This window comes from Aphelocoma coerulescens, chromosome 3 (assembly GCF_041296385.1).
Source record: "Aphelocoma coerulescens isolate FSJ_1873_10779 chromosome 3, UR_Acoe_1.0, whole genome shotgun sequence".
In the NCBI taxonomy this organism is placed as follows: Eukaryota; Metazoa; Chordata; class Aves; order Passeriformes; family Corvidae; genus Aphelocoma; species Aphelocoma coerulescens.
Window position 1 is genome coordinate 115,434,480 of NC_091016.1, and position 17,237 is coordinate 115,451,716.

General features: G+C 39.1%; 1 long non-coding RNA gene across 1 annotated transcript; it reads right to left on the reverse strand.

Moving 5' to 3' along the window:
* Window positions 1-2,403: 2,403 nt before the first annotated feature.
* LOC138107414 (uncharacterized) lies at window positions 2,404-8,741 on the reverse strand. Its single transcript, XR_011149505.1, has 3 exons — window positions 8,654-8,741; window positions 6,748-6,939; window positions 2,404-5,462 (listed from the first exon to the last, which is right to left on the reverse strand). It is a non-coding gene; the product is annotated as an uncharacterized lncRNA (long non-coding RNA).
* Between the last annotated feature and the right edge of the window lie 8,496 nt (window positions 8,742-17,237).

A 17,237-nucleotide genomic window follows, 5' to 3' on the forward strand; every position in this document is an offset into this window, starting at 1 on the left:
GGTTATAGCACAACACAGGCACATAAATTCAGATCATATGAACAGAACCATCTCCTCGCTAGATAAAAAATTCAGGCTGGTAAATATACGATAGCTCCATTCCTGTTTTGACCATTCTGTGAGTCCAGAAATAGCAATAAATTCTGAACTGATTTTTATTTGATCCTCTCATTGTCTCACCATAAATTTGTGCCAGTGCTGACTCTCAAAGTACGGATTATATGTTTCCCTTTCACATCATGAGACATTAAATTCCACGTATATCACACATTTATAGCAGATGTTCCTAAACAGACAAACCAGGTGCTAAACATATTTTATTCTGATGGGTAATTTTTGAAATTGTTGCAATCAATGAGCTAATAATGTTGGTGGTAATGATGAAGTCAAGTTATTATTACCCATTACATTTAATCATTGACAGCAAGTTAATTGGACCTAATTGGAGAAATCATCATAAATAACATGGAGCAGATGGCAGATGTTTGTTTTTCCACTTCCAAATCTATCTAACAGAGTTATAGATAAAGTTTGGATGAACCAATATAAAAGGGCAGAGAGTGTGTATATTCTCCCATAAAGCCATAGTTCACATTGGCAAAGTTGCAAGTCTGAGAGGCATAGAGCTTTGACAAGGTTGGGTAGCTAAACAAAACTTTTTAGCTGTTACCCATGTCTGTCAGCTTTTTATACACTGGTCTCAATCCTGTACATGCAACAGCATTGGAGAGTGATGGAGGCAAAGGGTGAAAATTAAAAAAGAAAGTATGAAAGGGAAAACTGATCTGCTCACAGATGTGCTTAAAACATTAATTTCTGCACCTGACCTTACCACTGAAGACTCTTTTTGGGGAGAAATAGGTGCTTCCTGGGTGTGACTGATCTTATCCTAACACAGAGAGGCTAGAACAGCAAGCCAAACTGTTCCTCCCTACCAAGTGTAAATGGTGTCAGATGGAAATGTTGAGACACAGATGTCTAAGTGATAGATCCCACCCAATTCATGCACAGATTGAGCCAAAGGCTAGGAAATGGAGCAACAGATTATATTCTTTTTATGGCTGCACGTCCACACAAGACAAGGGGCAGTGATAGCAGGAATGGGAGCAATGCTCATGCCAGTTTTAACCACCTGGAATGGGGGTTGTCACATTGTGGCTTTCACACAGGTCAGCAGCCCAAGATTGCACTCACTTTTGCTACTAACTCAAAAACTTTCAAGACCCTGAAGCTCAGTCCAATTAGCAGGAATAGTCCTTTTCACACACAGGGCCTGCACCAATTATGACTCTACTGGATGGTTCCCAGGCATGGCTTCAGCATGAGACAAAACCCTTCCTCATCAAAAAGCTGGAGTCACCTACCCAGTTCTTGAGTGTAAGAAAGTTTAGAAATACAGAAGTGACCAGCCCGCCACAGTTGGCTTTCAGGTGAGAAGAGAGTCCTTGCTGCTCTTCCTTTTGCTAGTTTAGATCTAACAACACAGCCCATAAACTTGGGTGATTTTTTTCTGAAGACAATGGCATTCATTTGTGTTGTTATTCTTGATTCTAAGGGCAAAAATAAACACTAAAAAAAGGGATCTGACATCTTGGGATATACCATGCCTTATTGTTGAGATATATGAAGAATGTATCTTTTTGTTCCTCCTTAGTTGTATCTATGTGCATTTCAGATTTTCCTCCTGTCTAGTAACTATTTGCCTGCTGTCTGATTTGAATGGGAAGTGTCTCACTGACTTTTTTATACTACATCTAAACTGCAAGGAAAGAAGAAATAAAACATGCAAGTGTGCATTCTGGGCTGATGGTGTTATAAATCTAGAAACATTATTCCTTTTCTTGCATCAGTGTTTCCACTCATTTCCACGTGCTCCCAAGCTGTTAGGAAAACACTTGACAGAGCATAATAATAATTTTCTCTGTTATGCCCTTTGTGATCAGTGCACATATGATCCTATGTGAAGAAATGAAGAAGTTATGCTGAGCCTACTGGCTTTCCTCTCATGTTTCTACAATGTACAACCTCTAATCTCTTACTTTAAAACTGCTTTCCTCTTTTTAAAATCTGACACAAATAAGTGAATTAGAACTACTAAATCCCAGAGGTTGCGCCCTCATCGCAACATGCAGATTTCATACCCTGCAGACCAGGAACAGCAAACAGCATGGCATTAGCCCTGGGTTCTGGTCTGTTTTCCTGGATTGCTAATCCTTGTAGAGGTGGTTTTGGGAAAAAACTAACTACAGTCAGAGTTTACTCCTAATTCCCTGCAGACAGAGGGTTTGTATAATGGTTTAGTACTCAACAACTAAACCACAGTTAGGAAGTGAGGAATCCTGAGGTCCATTTAACTTAGCAGATTTTTTACTGACTCAGTCCAAGGTTATTTCATAAATTAAACCAAAGGTTTAAAATACCATAAAAACGGCATTCCAACCACCCACAAAAATGCAATTTTATATGGTTTAGTTGATACACAGTAAAAAGATTTTTAAATGTTCTGGTTTTAAGTTGTCCAATTTTCCTACAAATGTTTCTAAATTGTTTGCCGCTCTGTACAATATTGTCATAAAGTTGTTTCTTTCAATTTCTTCAGCTTAAATGTCCATTCAATATCATGTATTAAATCTTGATCTTCAAGTCTAATCCAAACAATAATTTATTAATTCATATGTACCCATACATTTACACCTCAAAAGTTTCCATACAGAAAAAAGTTTCAAGAAAATTATGAATCTTGATCACAATTTAAATGTGTACAAACTTACAGCTTTCCCATGCACTTTTAAATTATTTTAAGACTGTATTTTCAGTTATTATAAAGCTGTATTTTTCTCTGCTACTACATCATAAAGAATACCATGCACAAAGATGTGAATGGAGAGCGACATTGCCTTCTTATATCTCCTCTGTAATTGTTTTCTGCTTCTTTTTCTTTTTCTTTTTTTTTTGTTCTATTCTTTTTGCTTGTTTGTTCAGGTTCTTTAGTGCAATTTATTTTAAAATGCAGTACCAATGGGAAAATACTGATCTCTAACTTTAATAATGTAAAAGTTAAACATTTTGTCTGAACTAAGAATCTAGGCTGCCTCAGAAGTCAATGGGGGAAAAAAAAGATGCTTTGAGAAGATGACTTATTCTATTTCACTTGGGTTCTTCAAAACTTCCTGACATTTACTTGGAAATCAGCGTCCAGACTCTTATTTATACTTGATAAAAAGGAATTATTTTCTTCTTTTTCTGTCTTCTATTAAAACTTCCAAGATGTGTGAAGTTACATGTCCCTTGGACACAGTGATTTTTCAACAGTCATTGAAGAAGAAATCCTGGTGTCTAGGCTAGAGCTGATAGCTAAAGTTGTGTGATTTACCAACCTAAAGTTCTGAAAGCCAATGAATTTCCAACTCCTTCCCATAACAGAGAGCTAAAGATGATGCTGAAACTAGCAGTTCTGGAAATATTGCATTCTAGGTGGAAGTTACTCACCCTTCAAGGAAGCTGACAGAGCCAAGTAACAGTGGGATTTATCTTGTTGCTATGCAATTTCAATATATATTGTTTTCCATAAAATAAGAAGCCATTCAAATTTCTGATGTTCCATGACAGAATTACTGAACTTAATCAAAATGTTTTGAAGATACTAATATTTGGAAGACAGTTTTTCTGCCAAAATATAAACCAGAGAACTTGATCTCCAGCAAAAGTAGCCTCTTCATAGTCTATATATAATACTAAATAATCTTGCTGACCAAAAGTTCACCAGCCTGCAGTGGGTCCACCTAACAGAGATACAGTTGTCTAAAACAGACTGTAAGAACAGGGCTGGCTGACACAACACTGTAATTTTCCTTTTGTTCTCCCAAAGCCTCCAGCCATTCTCAAAGTCCTCCAGCATGTCCATGAAATTTGGCAGGCATTTAGAAGTTAAATGTGAAGGGCTGCACCCTATCTCAGTACTTGTTTGAGAACCAAAATCTCACCAGGCTGAACCTGGTGTCCCTCTGTTTCACATAGGTTAGTGGTCCCTAAGGGGTAGTGATTCCTTGCTGAGAAGAAACAAACACAGAGCAGCTGATGTGTAAAGGCCCAGCAGATAAACTCTGTCATAACCATGTTCCCTGAGCTGCACTGTGAGTGGGCAATAGCAGCAATCCATGGAAATAAAAGCAGCTGAACCAAACACAGCAAGAAACACTGCCAAGTAGCTCAAAGTAGGGTCAGTTATGAAACACAAGGAAAGAAGAAAAGAAAAGCCAAGAAGCTGCTGTGTAACAATAAACCTTGATCAGAACTTATTTAAAGTGATCAGAGAGTCAAAAAAAGGTACTTTTATCTATTTTTCAGTCTTCTTAGACTTCTAAAATCTTTGCTTTCATTACTTTCAAAGTGGGAGGACTTGGGTTAAACTCGAGCAGGATTAGCTAAGGCAGAACTTTCAATAATGTCTCAGCTACACTTGCAGTCGTTTACCCTTTTAAAGAGGAACAAGAAGTGGAAAGCTTTAATCACCTGCCAATTTAATATTTTCATAAGAAAACCTAAAGTTCTGTTAATGGACAGACGGTTAAAGTGCTATTATTAGTTAATATTAAAGAAAGAAATCCAAAGACTGGAAGAGGCTTTGGAAGCAAAAGCAGCTGGGAATCCTAGACTAATAGAAATCAGATACGGAACAGATCTATTAAGTCATCCAATCAATGCTACAGTTAATATAAAATCACTCCCAACATCAGATTTGCTAGCGGTCTGTCCAGCCTGGATTTAAATATCATGAGCAATCAGGTTTCTGACACTTCCCCACATTCCTGTGGATCACTCTGCCAGGAATTTTTCCCCCTGATATTCTGCCTATATTTACCTTTTCACACTACTCAATGTATGTTAACATTCCTAAAGTAATTCCTTTCCTCTTTTTTATTGTCAATTATTTTTACAAGACTTTCACTAGTTTTAATTAACCAGCTTGATTTATGCTTTCCATTTTAGTGTTCTAAGAAGAAAAGTTCTAAAATTACTGGACTTGACCACTTCTCAATTTTGGTGTACTGGATCAAAAGCTCAGCAGAGATTCTAAAGCATCACAGCTAATCTGGAACGGCTTAAAGCCGCTTAATCTCCAAAATGCTTGTGAAGTTATTTGTATTATGCAAGTTATATGTATTTTTGCAAGTGAAAGAGATTTTATATTTTAGTTACATCAGCCAGGTCCCCTTCTTTACTCACTCTTTTCCTTGCCTATGACTTTCTTTGATAATTCTGGAGTCATTCCTAAACACTTTAAGCTTTGTTACTGCTTATTACCACTTTTGAATCAAAATCAATTATTCAGTCAGTTTTCCTGGGAGAACTAGCATTTTCACATCTTTGAGGAGTCTTTAGGAAGCTTCCCTGGCCTTTTCTTGCTCCTCTTTGTTCTCTTTCTCCCATAGGAATCTTGTTGCTTCATCTTCCTTTAAGTCCTGTTTTGGAGAAAGGTGTCAGTAGTAAGAGTTTTTCACCTGTGAAAAGCTAAGGGAATTTGATGGCCACAAGGACTCAGTCATAGAGACAAAATTGCTGGATCACACCAAAATTTTGAAAAAGACAAAAAGACATAGGTTAAAAATTACAACCCTATTCAAAAAACTCGTGTACATTGTTATTCTTGCTCTTCACAGTACTGAAAAACAGTAGCTTTCTCTTGTAGGGCTGAAAGGGGGCCATGTACCCTTTATACTTTAGACTGATCACAGGGATACAAAGAGTGACACCACTTATGCCATGTCCAAGTCTTAAAAAGTAAGTTCTTGCAAGTGCAGAACCCATTTCTGATGAGGAAAGACTTGGCTCAGCATTTAGTAAGGGAAGACTACTCAGTGTAGCAACAGAAAAAATAAAGCATGAAGACATCAAGTAACTTGAATACAATGTGAAGGTTGTTTTTAAAAAATGAGGATAATTAGTCATTAGATAAGGATAATTGAATGTTGGGGCAACTTACCTAAGGATACAACAGGCTCTTTAAAACTGTAATCAAATTTGAGTCAGTTTCTAAAAATATAAATTAATGGTTAAATAGAAAATATTGGCCTGAGGCAAAGGCTACTGGGTGATTGCACACTCTAGTTTGTGTTATGCTGTGTTGTGATAATGGTCATGTTTCAGAGTCTATGTAATAATTTTATTGCAAGAGAGGCTCATATTTTCTTCTGAATCGGCCCTAAGTGTTCCTACAAAAGAATGAAAAAGAGAGGAAAAACCCCCAAACCCACATTCCTTTTCAGTCTAGTAATTAATCCAAGATTATCAGAGATATACAAGTCTGCTAACCTTACCCATAAACTCTCTAATTCTAGCTTTATTTTCTAACAGAAATTCCCCATTAATTAATCTAATTCTACCTGATTAGCATGTGGCAGTTGTACAGCTTGCTCTAATGAGCAGGTTTCTTGGCCTGGTGGCACATTACCATGTCAAATCAACCGCCAGGTGCAGGATGCAGGAAAGCTGGGTTCAAAGCTCCATACATCTTAGGATACAACTGTGTGGTAGCCTGTTAACCCCCTGATTCTGTGATGCCATGTTCCCCTTGTTCCCTGCTCTAGCCTTGAGCACTCCCTCAGTTTCTCCCTATTGGCTCCTGTACCCCAACCCCGCCCAGGGACCGCCCCTGGGCCCTGACAAAACCACCCCGCACCCAGACCACGAGGTCTCTCTCTCTGCCTCCGAGGACTCTGGGACAAGATGTGAATAAAGCCATCTTACCACCCTCGTGGGAGACCCTTCTCTGCCTTCTTCATCACCACTGCATTGTAACGCTGCTGGCTGCTGGAGCCAGATCGAGGGGCTGTCCGAAATGGACTCCGGGATGTGACTGGTCGCATGGCCTTGGGTAACTCCAGCTGAGCTCTCAGGGAGCTGCAGCCTGCTAGGCAGAGTCCAGCAGTTACAATACAACTGTAAAATATTTCAGGAAAAATCAACACTAACACTTTCTGGAAGCCCCAAAATAGGGAAAAAAAATTCTCTGATTTTATACTGAATCTCACAATGTAAAAAAATAATTATTTCTTTGTATGCCAGGCTGAGAAAATGTACACTGTATTACAGAAAAATTGAATAGTGATCACCACATAAAGAACAAATTTAACAAAACTACAAGGCTTCCAAAGTACCCCAGGATCATTTTACAGACTTCTGAGACACCCTATTGGCTCCTGACAGACTCCTAAGGTTTAGAAACACTGTTTTCAGTCTAAAAGGTGAGGCAGTATCAGGTTAATATTGTATATTTATGAGAAAAGACTGACTTCCTGATACAGTCTTAAATTATTAGTATTGAAATAGCGGTATTAACACAGTTTATGGACTAGGAAAAAGAATTTTGGTTAAGGAACGAAATGCAGAGTCAGGAAATCCAATTTCATTTCTTGCCTCTGGTACAGATTTTCTGTGTGGCTTTGACTGGTTAGGAATATGTTCTTATATCAAAGCACATATTCAGATTGACTAATTTAGATGCTGTATAATATTAAATTGTAAGGGCAGGATATTTTTTGTAGGTATTTAAAAATCTCAGAGGAACCTGCCTTCAACACCTAAAAAAGGAATTTAGGTATCTAATTTTATTTGTGTGAGAGCCAGGCACCTTCTTTTGGTGATCACCCTACTTGGAGTAAATACCTAGAATACGTCTTGTAAAGTCCACTTATTGTGGTACTGGACTTACAATATCACTGGAGAGAAATTCATACTACTAACAGTTCATTACTACTTCTTTCTGAGCTTTCTTTAAAATCCATTTTAGGGTGGTTTCCATTTCAGGCTGCACTAGTTTCTTCAGCATCAACATGAAATCTCCAGTTTTAAATAAAATAGACTCTAGTAAGGGAAGAGATGGATTTTTGCAGTGGGCAGAATAAGAAAATCTTGTGAAAAGCAATATAAAAACCAATAGCAAAAATATTCAGTTTTGTTCCTAATCTACATAGTAGAATAGGAGCAAAACCATCCCAGTTGGTTTGAATGAGGCATAAATGGGTTGGAAATGTGAAGGCAAACTTCTTGAAACAAATGCGAGGGATTTCCAAAATTATTTCTGTAACAGACCCTCTGCATTTTTAGGAGATGTACTCAATAGACCACCAGGTATTTTTCATTCCCTTTCCATCAGCACAATTTATGCCAGTCTGTACCCACTATATGTCTAAAGAAATCACTTTAATTCCCAGTTCAACAAAATTTCTAAAAATTCTGAGTACAGACAGGTAACGTAGTAATAAAGTTTAGGATTTTTTGTGTGTCATTTTTCATAGTTTAATTAGACAGGTAACAAACAAATGTTAATACCACAATTACAACGGTTAATGTTTCACTTACATGTGAGTGACTAAACTTTTGAGGCTTGTCTGATCACCTTTTTTTTATAATTTAGCCATAGCAGTAAAAAAATTACTTGTCATCAGCATATACACATTCATTGAAATCTGCAAAACCACTCACTCACACAGGGTGATGACAGACAATGACTTTTAGCTGTCTGAAATGTAGGTACCTTGTCTAAACTAGTTATCCAGGTTTACTGTCCATTTGGTGTACAGTCAGAGATGTTACCAAGAGAAGACCAACCCTACCTTAAAAAAATTTTCTAAGATAACTTCTAAGATTTTACCTTCTCTTCCTGAATTGCTTTTGTTTTCATTGGCTACAGGGAAATGATAGTCAGGACTGAGCCTAGATGCCTTAGAGATGAGATTAGGTCAGATGGATCCCACCTGGATACTGGTTTAGTCTCTTAATCCTCTTATATTTAGGAAGTTAATTATCTTGTTACAATCGCAAAACTATGATTAAAGCTAATAAAAGATGAGCATAAACAATAGATCGAACAGTACAAGTTCAGAGGGACCCTTGACTCTAGGCAACACTGATTGGAAAAAGGAACCCTTCTATATCATCTCCTGCTACAAGGGATATCTGTAATTTGTATTTCCTCTTTTCTGAGCACTCCACTGCAGCTTGTTAACACTAATGGCAGCAAATGAACTATTTTCATATGACAGAAGTGGAGGGAAGTACCTACAAACTCTGATCTCATCCTTTGATATTTCCATAGTGATTCTCAGATCAGTGGTGCTGGGCCAGGTTATGGATGGGAGTTCTCTATAGCAGAACAATTTAGGTTGGCTTGTTTCAGATTGTGCTTTGCAGACTGCACGTTTCCCTCGGACTCTCCATTCAGCAGGGAGTATAACAGGCCAGTTCTAACATGAAAAAAGTTATGCCTGTCCATAAATCATATGTATTCCTCCTCATCAAATAAGTTGCTTGGACTGTGATAATTTCTCTTTTAATGCCAATATATTTTTCAGCTGATTTATGGCGCTTCCACTAAGTGTGTGATCTCCAAGTATCTGGAAAAGAAGCCATGTGCTTTTGCCTTGAACTCACAAATGTCAGTCCCTGTGCTTTTGAGGGTGTGAGTGATTATTAATGTTGTCTTATGCTGGCTTTCGTAACAAAACTGACACTGGCTAAAATCACAACACAAAAGTCTGTGTTTCCTAGCCTCTGACTCCAAAAACAGTGTTTTTTCACAAGTGTTAGCAATGCCCAAATACCCCATCTTGCTCACTGGAAAATGATGAGCAGCATTTCTCTAGAAAAATGCACTTACCACACAAAGTAACTATTCTGTTTGATTCTAGTAAGTTATATCTTTAAAAATAAAACCCTTTACATACCAATGACTCTCTGTGGAGTTCTTAAATAATCAAAAGCACCCTGAGAATCAGTCCCCATTCTTCACAGAGTGCACTTGAAGCTGTGAATCTCCAGGCACTTGCAGGTTTCATGCACCAGCCACTTTCGGAACATACTAGAATGTATAGGGATCACGACTTCACCAAACATCATCAATCTCTGTCTCACATCTTGTCATACACTGAAATCCTACTTATTTCTCCAATACACATAAGCAAGCATAAAAAGAAGTGAAGAGTTTAAATTCCTCTAATCTATATCTTTTTCATATACACAGTCTAAAACACTGTGAACATTTTAATTGATATGTAAAGATTTCAGCTGATCATCACCATAATGGTCTTTTCATTGGCACCACCATTTCAGAGCCTCACAAGCTCTGATATAATAGTAAAGAATAATAAAGCTATTCTTCAGAAACTTCAGAGAAAGGACTGCTATCCCATTTTTTTTCACATGCTGAGATCTTTCTGAGAGTCTGTATATTACCTTTGAATCTGGGCAGAAGTGTTGCACATTTATAATATGTCCCAAGAAGTCTACCATCTCTGAGACAGCAGACATCTTTCTGCTGTTTAGACTCACTAACTGAAAATTGACTGTTAATTGATTAATCTGGGTGCATTCTATGGTTTATTGCCATTGTTTGTAAATCTGTTCACTTCCATGTAAGACAAATACAAAGGCAGTCCAGTCCCCAGAAATCTTCTCCCTAAGATATACATAGAGAAAGAAGGTACTCAGAACTGCTCAACAAATACCTCATGCAACCAGCTACCTCTGCTCACTTTCTTCTCCTCACTGAGAGCCTCAAGAGTTAGGTACCAAAACTACATGCCTAAGCTGGGGCCTACCCACAAGTCTGAAAAAAATGCAGGGGAAAGTCTTATATGTACTACATGTACTTTTTGCTTCTTAGTTTGGTTTTTGGATGTGTTTTTTTTCTTCTTCCTCTTCTGTTTTTCTTATTTTCTTTCTCTTTTATGGCCTTTGAATAGAGATTTGAATCAAGAGAGAATTGAGGCCATGTGTTAGGATATCATTCACATGCCTTCCTGCAATGTTTTGTGTTAGTATTATCATTTTCTTTTTGGCATTATTTCTGTGCAATGATAACAGCAATTCTGTGTCAATAGAATTATTATGAAAGTGTGATATTTACTGTTATCTTGGTCTTGCCTGAGCACAGAATTTTATTTGCTAAGAAACATGTGTGATATTTTTGAAGGGAAAATAATTGGTCACTGAACAGTCTTAGAAGGATGCCAGCATGAGTAGATGAGATGCATTCTGCCACTGGAATCAGCAGATTTTGTAATTTCATTGCAGTATTGTTTTACTCATTAATTTTGCATGCACAAGACTAAGATTTGTTATATATCCTCTCAGTCTGACCATTTGGTCTATCTTTCTGCTGTCATTTTGCTAACTGAGCTTAAGCCCTAGACTTGAAATCCTTCTTAGTTAATTCATACCAAAAAAAGTTTTCATCACCTTCATTTGTGGTGGCCAGTGGGCCTGTGCTACAAGGGACAAAGAGAGTCCACTGGTGGGACAGTCCCTAGTACAAGAGATCCTCCCCAGCTTAGGGTGACAAAAGAGGCTTCCCCCAGGATGCTTTGTTCTGTTACATTAATGTACCCCAGACTGCTTCCCTGGTTGGCCCGTTGGCCTCCCCGCCCCTTGTTACCTTATATGTCCCTACCTTAGAAGGTTCTCCACTCCCTGTTCCCCCCATTGGCCCTTGCCCCATTGCCACCCCCTCAGAGTTCCCCAGTGGTTCCCTTACCCTAGTCCCGCCTGTGTGCCGCCCCCGTACCCTCAGATCATTGGTCTCTGATGCTTGGTCCGCTCACTATATAAACCTGGACCCTCTCATGTTCTTCATCTTCGTCCCTGGAACCCTTGACGAGTGTGGCTGCATTAAACTCCTCCCGTGGAACACCATACGAAGACCATTCCTGGCTCTTTGTCGTTGATCCATTCCTGGAGCTATCAGTGTGTGTGTGTGCATGTACGGGTGTGTGAGTGTGTGGTGCTCCTACCGAGCAGCTTTGCTTTGGAGATGCTTTTAGGAAGGTCACAACACCTCATTATCCAGTACTGACAAGCTTCAGACTGTGACATTCATTCACAGAAATGACTACAAAAGTGTTTGACCATCTTTCTTTTTCTGGCTTCTCAGTGTTAAAAATCTGTATATTAGGATACTGGTGTGTCATAGGTTAGCAAGCATAGTCCCAGAAGGGATATCCTTGCTAAGGGGTGCTTACAGCTTCCTCTGGGACCTGATAGAACCTATCAGCTGGCCAGTTTGAATATGGACAATTCTTTAAGCCACTTAAAGTTGTGACCGCCTCTGTGATACACACTTAAGAATAGACAAACTCCCCCCCAGGCTCTCTCTCGTTTCCGGCGCTGGCACAGGTGGCTGCAGGCCCCGTGCGGGGGCCAGCGGGCCCGGCCAGGCCCTGCTTGGGCCAGGCCGGGCCGGGCCACGGCCAGCCTGGAGCCATGGGCCTGTTCCAGCCATGGAACCATGGAACCCCCCCCCATTGCCTTGCCGTGGGCGGCCAGAGAGGCTCGGAACCCCCCCCTCCACTGCGGCCGAGATTCAGCAAAGCGGCACCTCTGTCCGGCAGAGGCCAGGTGACCAACAGCGATAAGCCACATTCCAGCTGCAAGGCCGAGGTGAGATTAACCCTTTTAGTGCTGTGAAGAGCTGAAAACCTGAGGGAAGAGAGAGAAGAGATGCTTAAAGATGAAAGTCTGTTGTGAAGCTATGATATATCAGAGTATCCTGTTGTAATTTCATGAAGATATGGGGGGTGGAGTGTTCAACTCGTAAGCAATAGGCAGATGCTGCCACAGCTGTAATTTCATGAGAAGTTTGGACAGAGAGAGATGAACCAGATGAACCAGATGAGGACTTTTGCTCCAAAGAGGAAAGGAGAAAAACCTCAATTCCTAGAGATGCTCCCAGAGATAGTCTTGAAGATAAGAAAGACCCTTTGCTCCCAGGGAAGGAGAAGGGCCTCTGTTTTTTTGTTTCTGAATGGCTCAACCTTAAAATTGTACCCCAAAAAACTTCAAGAGTGGACCCTCGAAAGCAGTTGCGGGAAAAGCTGCAAGTCGGGGGAAGGGACTCACATCGCAAGCAGAGAGACTCCTCTTCCTAAATGGACTGAACAATATTTGGAAGTGGGTGGCTGTCTCGGTGTGATACTGTTTTCATAGCATGAGCAAAAAGAGACTTCTCTTTCTAAATGGACTGAACAAGGTTATTATGGAAGTGGTAAACAGACTGAACATCTTAAGGGTTGTCTTTACATTGTCAGTGGGAGAAGGGAGGAAGGTGGGGGGAGGAGGAGAGTTCTGAAGGTGGTATAATTTTTTTCTTTTCTTCTTTTAGGTCTGTTAATAAACTTCTTTATATTCATTCAAGTTGGTGCCTGCTTTGCATTTCTCCTAATTCTTATCTCACAGAAGATAAACAGTAATGAGTATTTTAGACCAAACCACTACATGGTGTCAGAGAAAAGCATGATCGTAAACAAAATAGCCTTATTTCAAACTTAGTTATCATAGCTTTTTAATGTCAAATTAGTTCAGAAAATCAACATGCAGTTGCTCCTCAGATTAATGGAGTTCTAAGTGACAGAAAAAAAGAAATAGAATATGTTTATGTTATTTACACAGAGTGGCTGTAGCTTCACTGAATTGCATCAATATCTATTGAGATTCAACCACATGTTCAGCTAGGTCAGGTTGAAAAGATCTTTTAAATTAAAAGAAGTGCTAAAATTGTTATCGACACTGCAGGGAAGGTAAATCTGAATTTTTTTGGTTTTTATTCTAGAGCTACCTTGAAAGTTATGGAGGACCAGAGAAATTGGAATTAAACCTCTCATTATACTTTAAAAATTCATGTTGATGTATTTTCCCCTGGATGATAAGTCTTTTGGATTAACAGGAACACTGAAAAAGAAGACAAAAACAGGGAAGGGAGAATGGCAACTGAAAATCAGAAAGATTTAGAGATATACAGGAGATAACTAAACCCACAAAACGAGCAAGTGGGAGTACTCCACGAAACTATCATACAGAAGATTAAAAAACATAAATACACTTGTTTGTTTTTCTTTCTGCAGAGCAAAATTGTAGTGTTCATCTTCACAGTAAATTTTGGTCGTCAAAAGCATAGACTAGCAAAAAAAAAGTGCTAGACAAATATCTGAGTGTCCAGAGACAGCTCCTACAAATTATGGACCTAAAGCAAACTGTTTCAGGAAACCATGGAATGTCCTGATTTTGAGATGCTGGGAATGTACAGCTACAGCTTCTTTGAGCATCTGCTCCTGGGCGCCGTCTCAGGCAAAACACTGCACAAGAGGAAAACTGTTTTGCAAATTATTCTACCTCAGACTCATAGAATCATAGAAGGTTGGAAAAGATCTTTAAGATCATTAAGTTCAGCTGTCAACCCGGTACTATCACCATGGTCATCATTAAACCATGACTTCAAGTGCCACATCCACATGTTTTATAGAACACTTCCAGGGATGGTGACTCCACCACTTCCTTGGGCGTTTGGTTCCAATGGTTGACAACTCCTTCCGTGAAAAAATCTTTCCTAATATCCAGTCTAAAGATTCTCTGGTGCAACTTGAGGCCATTTCCTCTCCTCCTGTCACCTGTTCTTTGGTAGAAGAGACCAACCACCACCTCACCACAACCTGCTTTCAGGGTGTTGTAGAGGGCAATAAGGTTTCCCCTGAGTCTCCTTTTCTCCAGACTAAACAACCCCTCAGCCTCAGTTCCCCCATCCTCTCCTCATCAGACGTGTGCTTCAAACCATTCTCCACCTTCGTTGCCCTGCTTTGGACCCTCTAAAATTTATAACTGAAAGGTCTTTAATGTTCACAGGCTGCTTCCATCTGACTTGCTGTAGTTTTGGGGTTTGTTTACATAAACAAATAATAACCCTCATTCCCTCCAAAAAATAAAATGTCTTCTTTTTCAATGAAAGCTTCAAAGAAGCTTGAGGACACTCCTCCTGGCAATGTGAAAGCAGGCTTGAGGTTCAGGCCCTTCCCTTTATCAGTGCTTTTACTCACCATCTGTAGCCGTGGGGTGCCATTATAGCTCAGTATCAGATAATATCCTGTGTTCTGGCACAGCAAGCAGTGAAAGGTGATGAGCACTGCTTCCTACAACCTCAAACTCTCTGGGAATCTGACCAAAAGATGGCTTCACCACCAAGAATTTTGTTGTGCTGGGATGGGACTCATGCCTGGACTTTATCTGTGGGCTGGAGCTGGCAGAAGGATGGGCTTGGTTGGCACGTGGGAAGTACAATGACTAATTCAATAAGGGAATTAGTACCATATGTAGAATATCCATACTGTTGCAAAACATGCAAAGAGAAGGCAGTCAAAACCTCAGATTTAATTCTGCTTCAGGACTAACACAGCTACTGCTATTAATTCCTTTTTAAAACCTATTGAAATGTTTGTGTAAAGAATACGTGTGGTAACCAAATATGGTTTTGCTTTATAGCACATGAGGTCACAACTTTACATTTACTATGGGTCTAAAGTGTTTCACCCTGGTTTGAACCTCAGCCTACCACAATTACAGTGTTAGAGTTCATCTGACTTCTCCCAAAAGTCTTTGTGGGCTATTTTATTATTTTCGTGGAAATGTCATTGTATTGCTACTGATGGTTTACTGTTCATGTATTTGATTTGGTGGCACTGAAAAGCTCATGCCACACATCCAAGCAAAGGACAACCACAAAAATTAACTTTGTGTTGCCTGTTTGGAGAATACATGGTTTAAATTGTTGGTCTTGGCATGTCTCAAAGGACCTGTGAAATGCATTTGGAGCCAGCCTTCCTCATCAGCTAAGTTATGTGTGAGAGCTAAATAAACTACCTTGGGGAAAGGTGAAAAAAGAGCAGATAATCAAATATTAGAAAAAAGCTAAAATAAAAATCTGATTTATATGATTTTTAATGGTTATTTTTAATTGAGTTGACAAATATCATGAGGCAGAGGTTAACTAAACAACCCCTGATGAAACCTATATAGAGTAACTTAACATAATAATATGTAGTATGAAGCAGAACATTCTGTGATGTTTCAAGACATGGGATATTCCCTGTCTTTCAGTTAGAGAGCCTTTATTACACACTAACTGTATCTTGATACTCAAGCAAGAAAGATGATGTGGTGACAGATATTTAAGATTGTGAACTAATGTTCAGTCTTCCATAGAGAACAAGAAAAGCAGTAGAATTTTTTCACCCTAACAGCTTGCCTTTTCTACTGCTCTGTGGGAGTGGAATTGAACAATGGTTCCTGAAAGGCTGGAGTGAGTGGGCTTTGGGATGGGAACATAAGAGACTGCAGTCCATACTCTCAATTTTTTTATTTTAACCTTGGTATGTCCTTGAAACTGAATAACACTAGCAGGAGTGCTCTAACCCTCTCTTTTCCAGTTGTTATATAGACTTTTAAAGAGCTTATCACGCAACTGTCCATCTTCTGTCTCAGTCTGACACAGCATGAGTGTTAATGTTCTTTTGAAATTTCAGGATTTGTGAGATGGGACTCTGTTTTATAGGAAACTGTAATTGCACCTGAACAGTTGAACAGTTAGGCACTCTAAAGACAGTCCACCTTAATATCCATCGGTTTGTAACAAAGCAAAATCTATGACTTTATTGACAAAAAGCTACAGATCAGATGAAGGATCTGTTTAACAATAAGGTGAGTCATTCTTAGTGTCGTCAGGTTGTGCCAAACAGGTCTTAATTCATTTGTTCACGTGCAGGCTAGCACCTCTGGGCTACATCTGCCACCTAAATCATCTCATTAAACCTCCAGCAATTTCAGAAGGGATCTACAGTAGTCATGTGCCGTATTCACTGTTTGCAAGAAGATGTCTCAGATACTTTACATATCTCAGAATGTATTAGACATTTGGTGGACAGCTGAATCAAATCCTTTCCCCACTTAGAGCCTGAAGCTGATGATGCCCCAAATTTTACTGTTCCACTCAGAGGAAAAAAATAAGAAGCAACCTTGTTACATATTACTCTCTGATATATTTCAGCAAAAGATCTTGATTTGTCATGGTAATTCATTGTTCACAAATTCATTTTGATTCAAGAAGTTTCTTTGGATATGTAGCTCATTTAGACCAAATTCTTTTGTTGATTTTGATCAGTATTGGGTCATTTCCCCAACAATGCAAGCCATAAATGAGTAACAGCAGAATTGTCTAGTTTCTAGACATAAAATCTGCCTTCCAGCTATTCTCAATGTCTGTTTCAGGATTTCATTTTATATGGCAGCTTGATGTAGGTGAACACACTGATCAAGATATGGCTGAAATTATAGGTAAAGTTTTATCAGTACTTGTCGCTGTATAAAATATTTCAAAATGTTGACACAAGTTCTACTCTCCTATGTCATTCTTTCTTGGG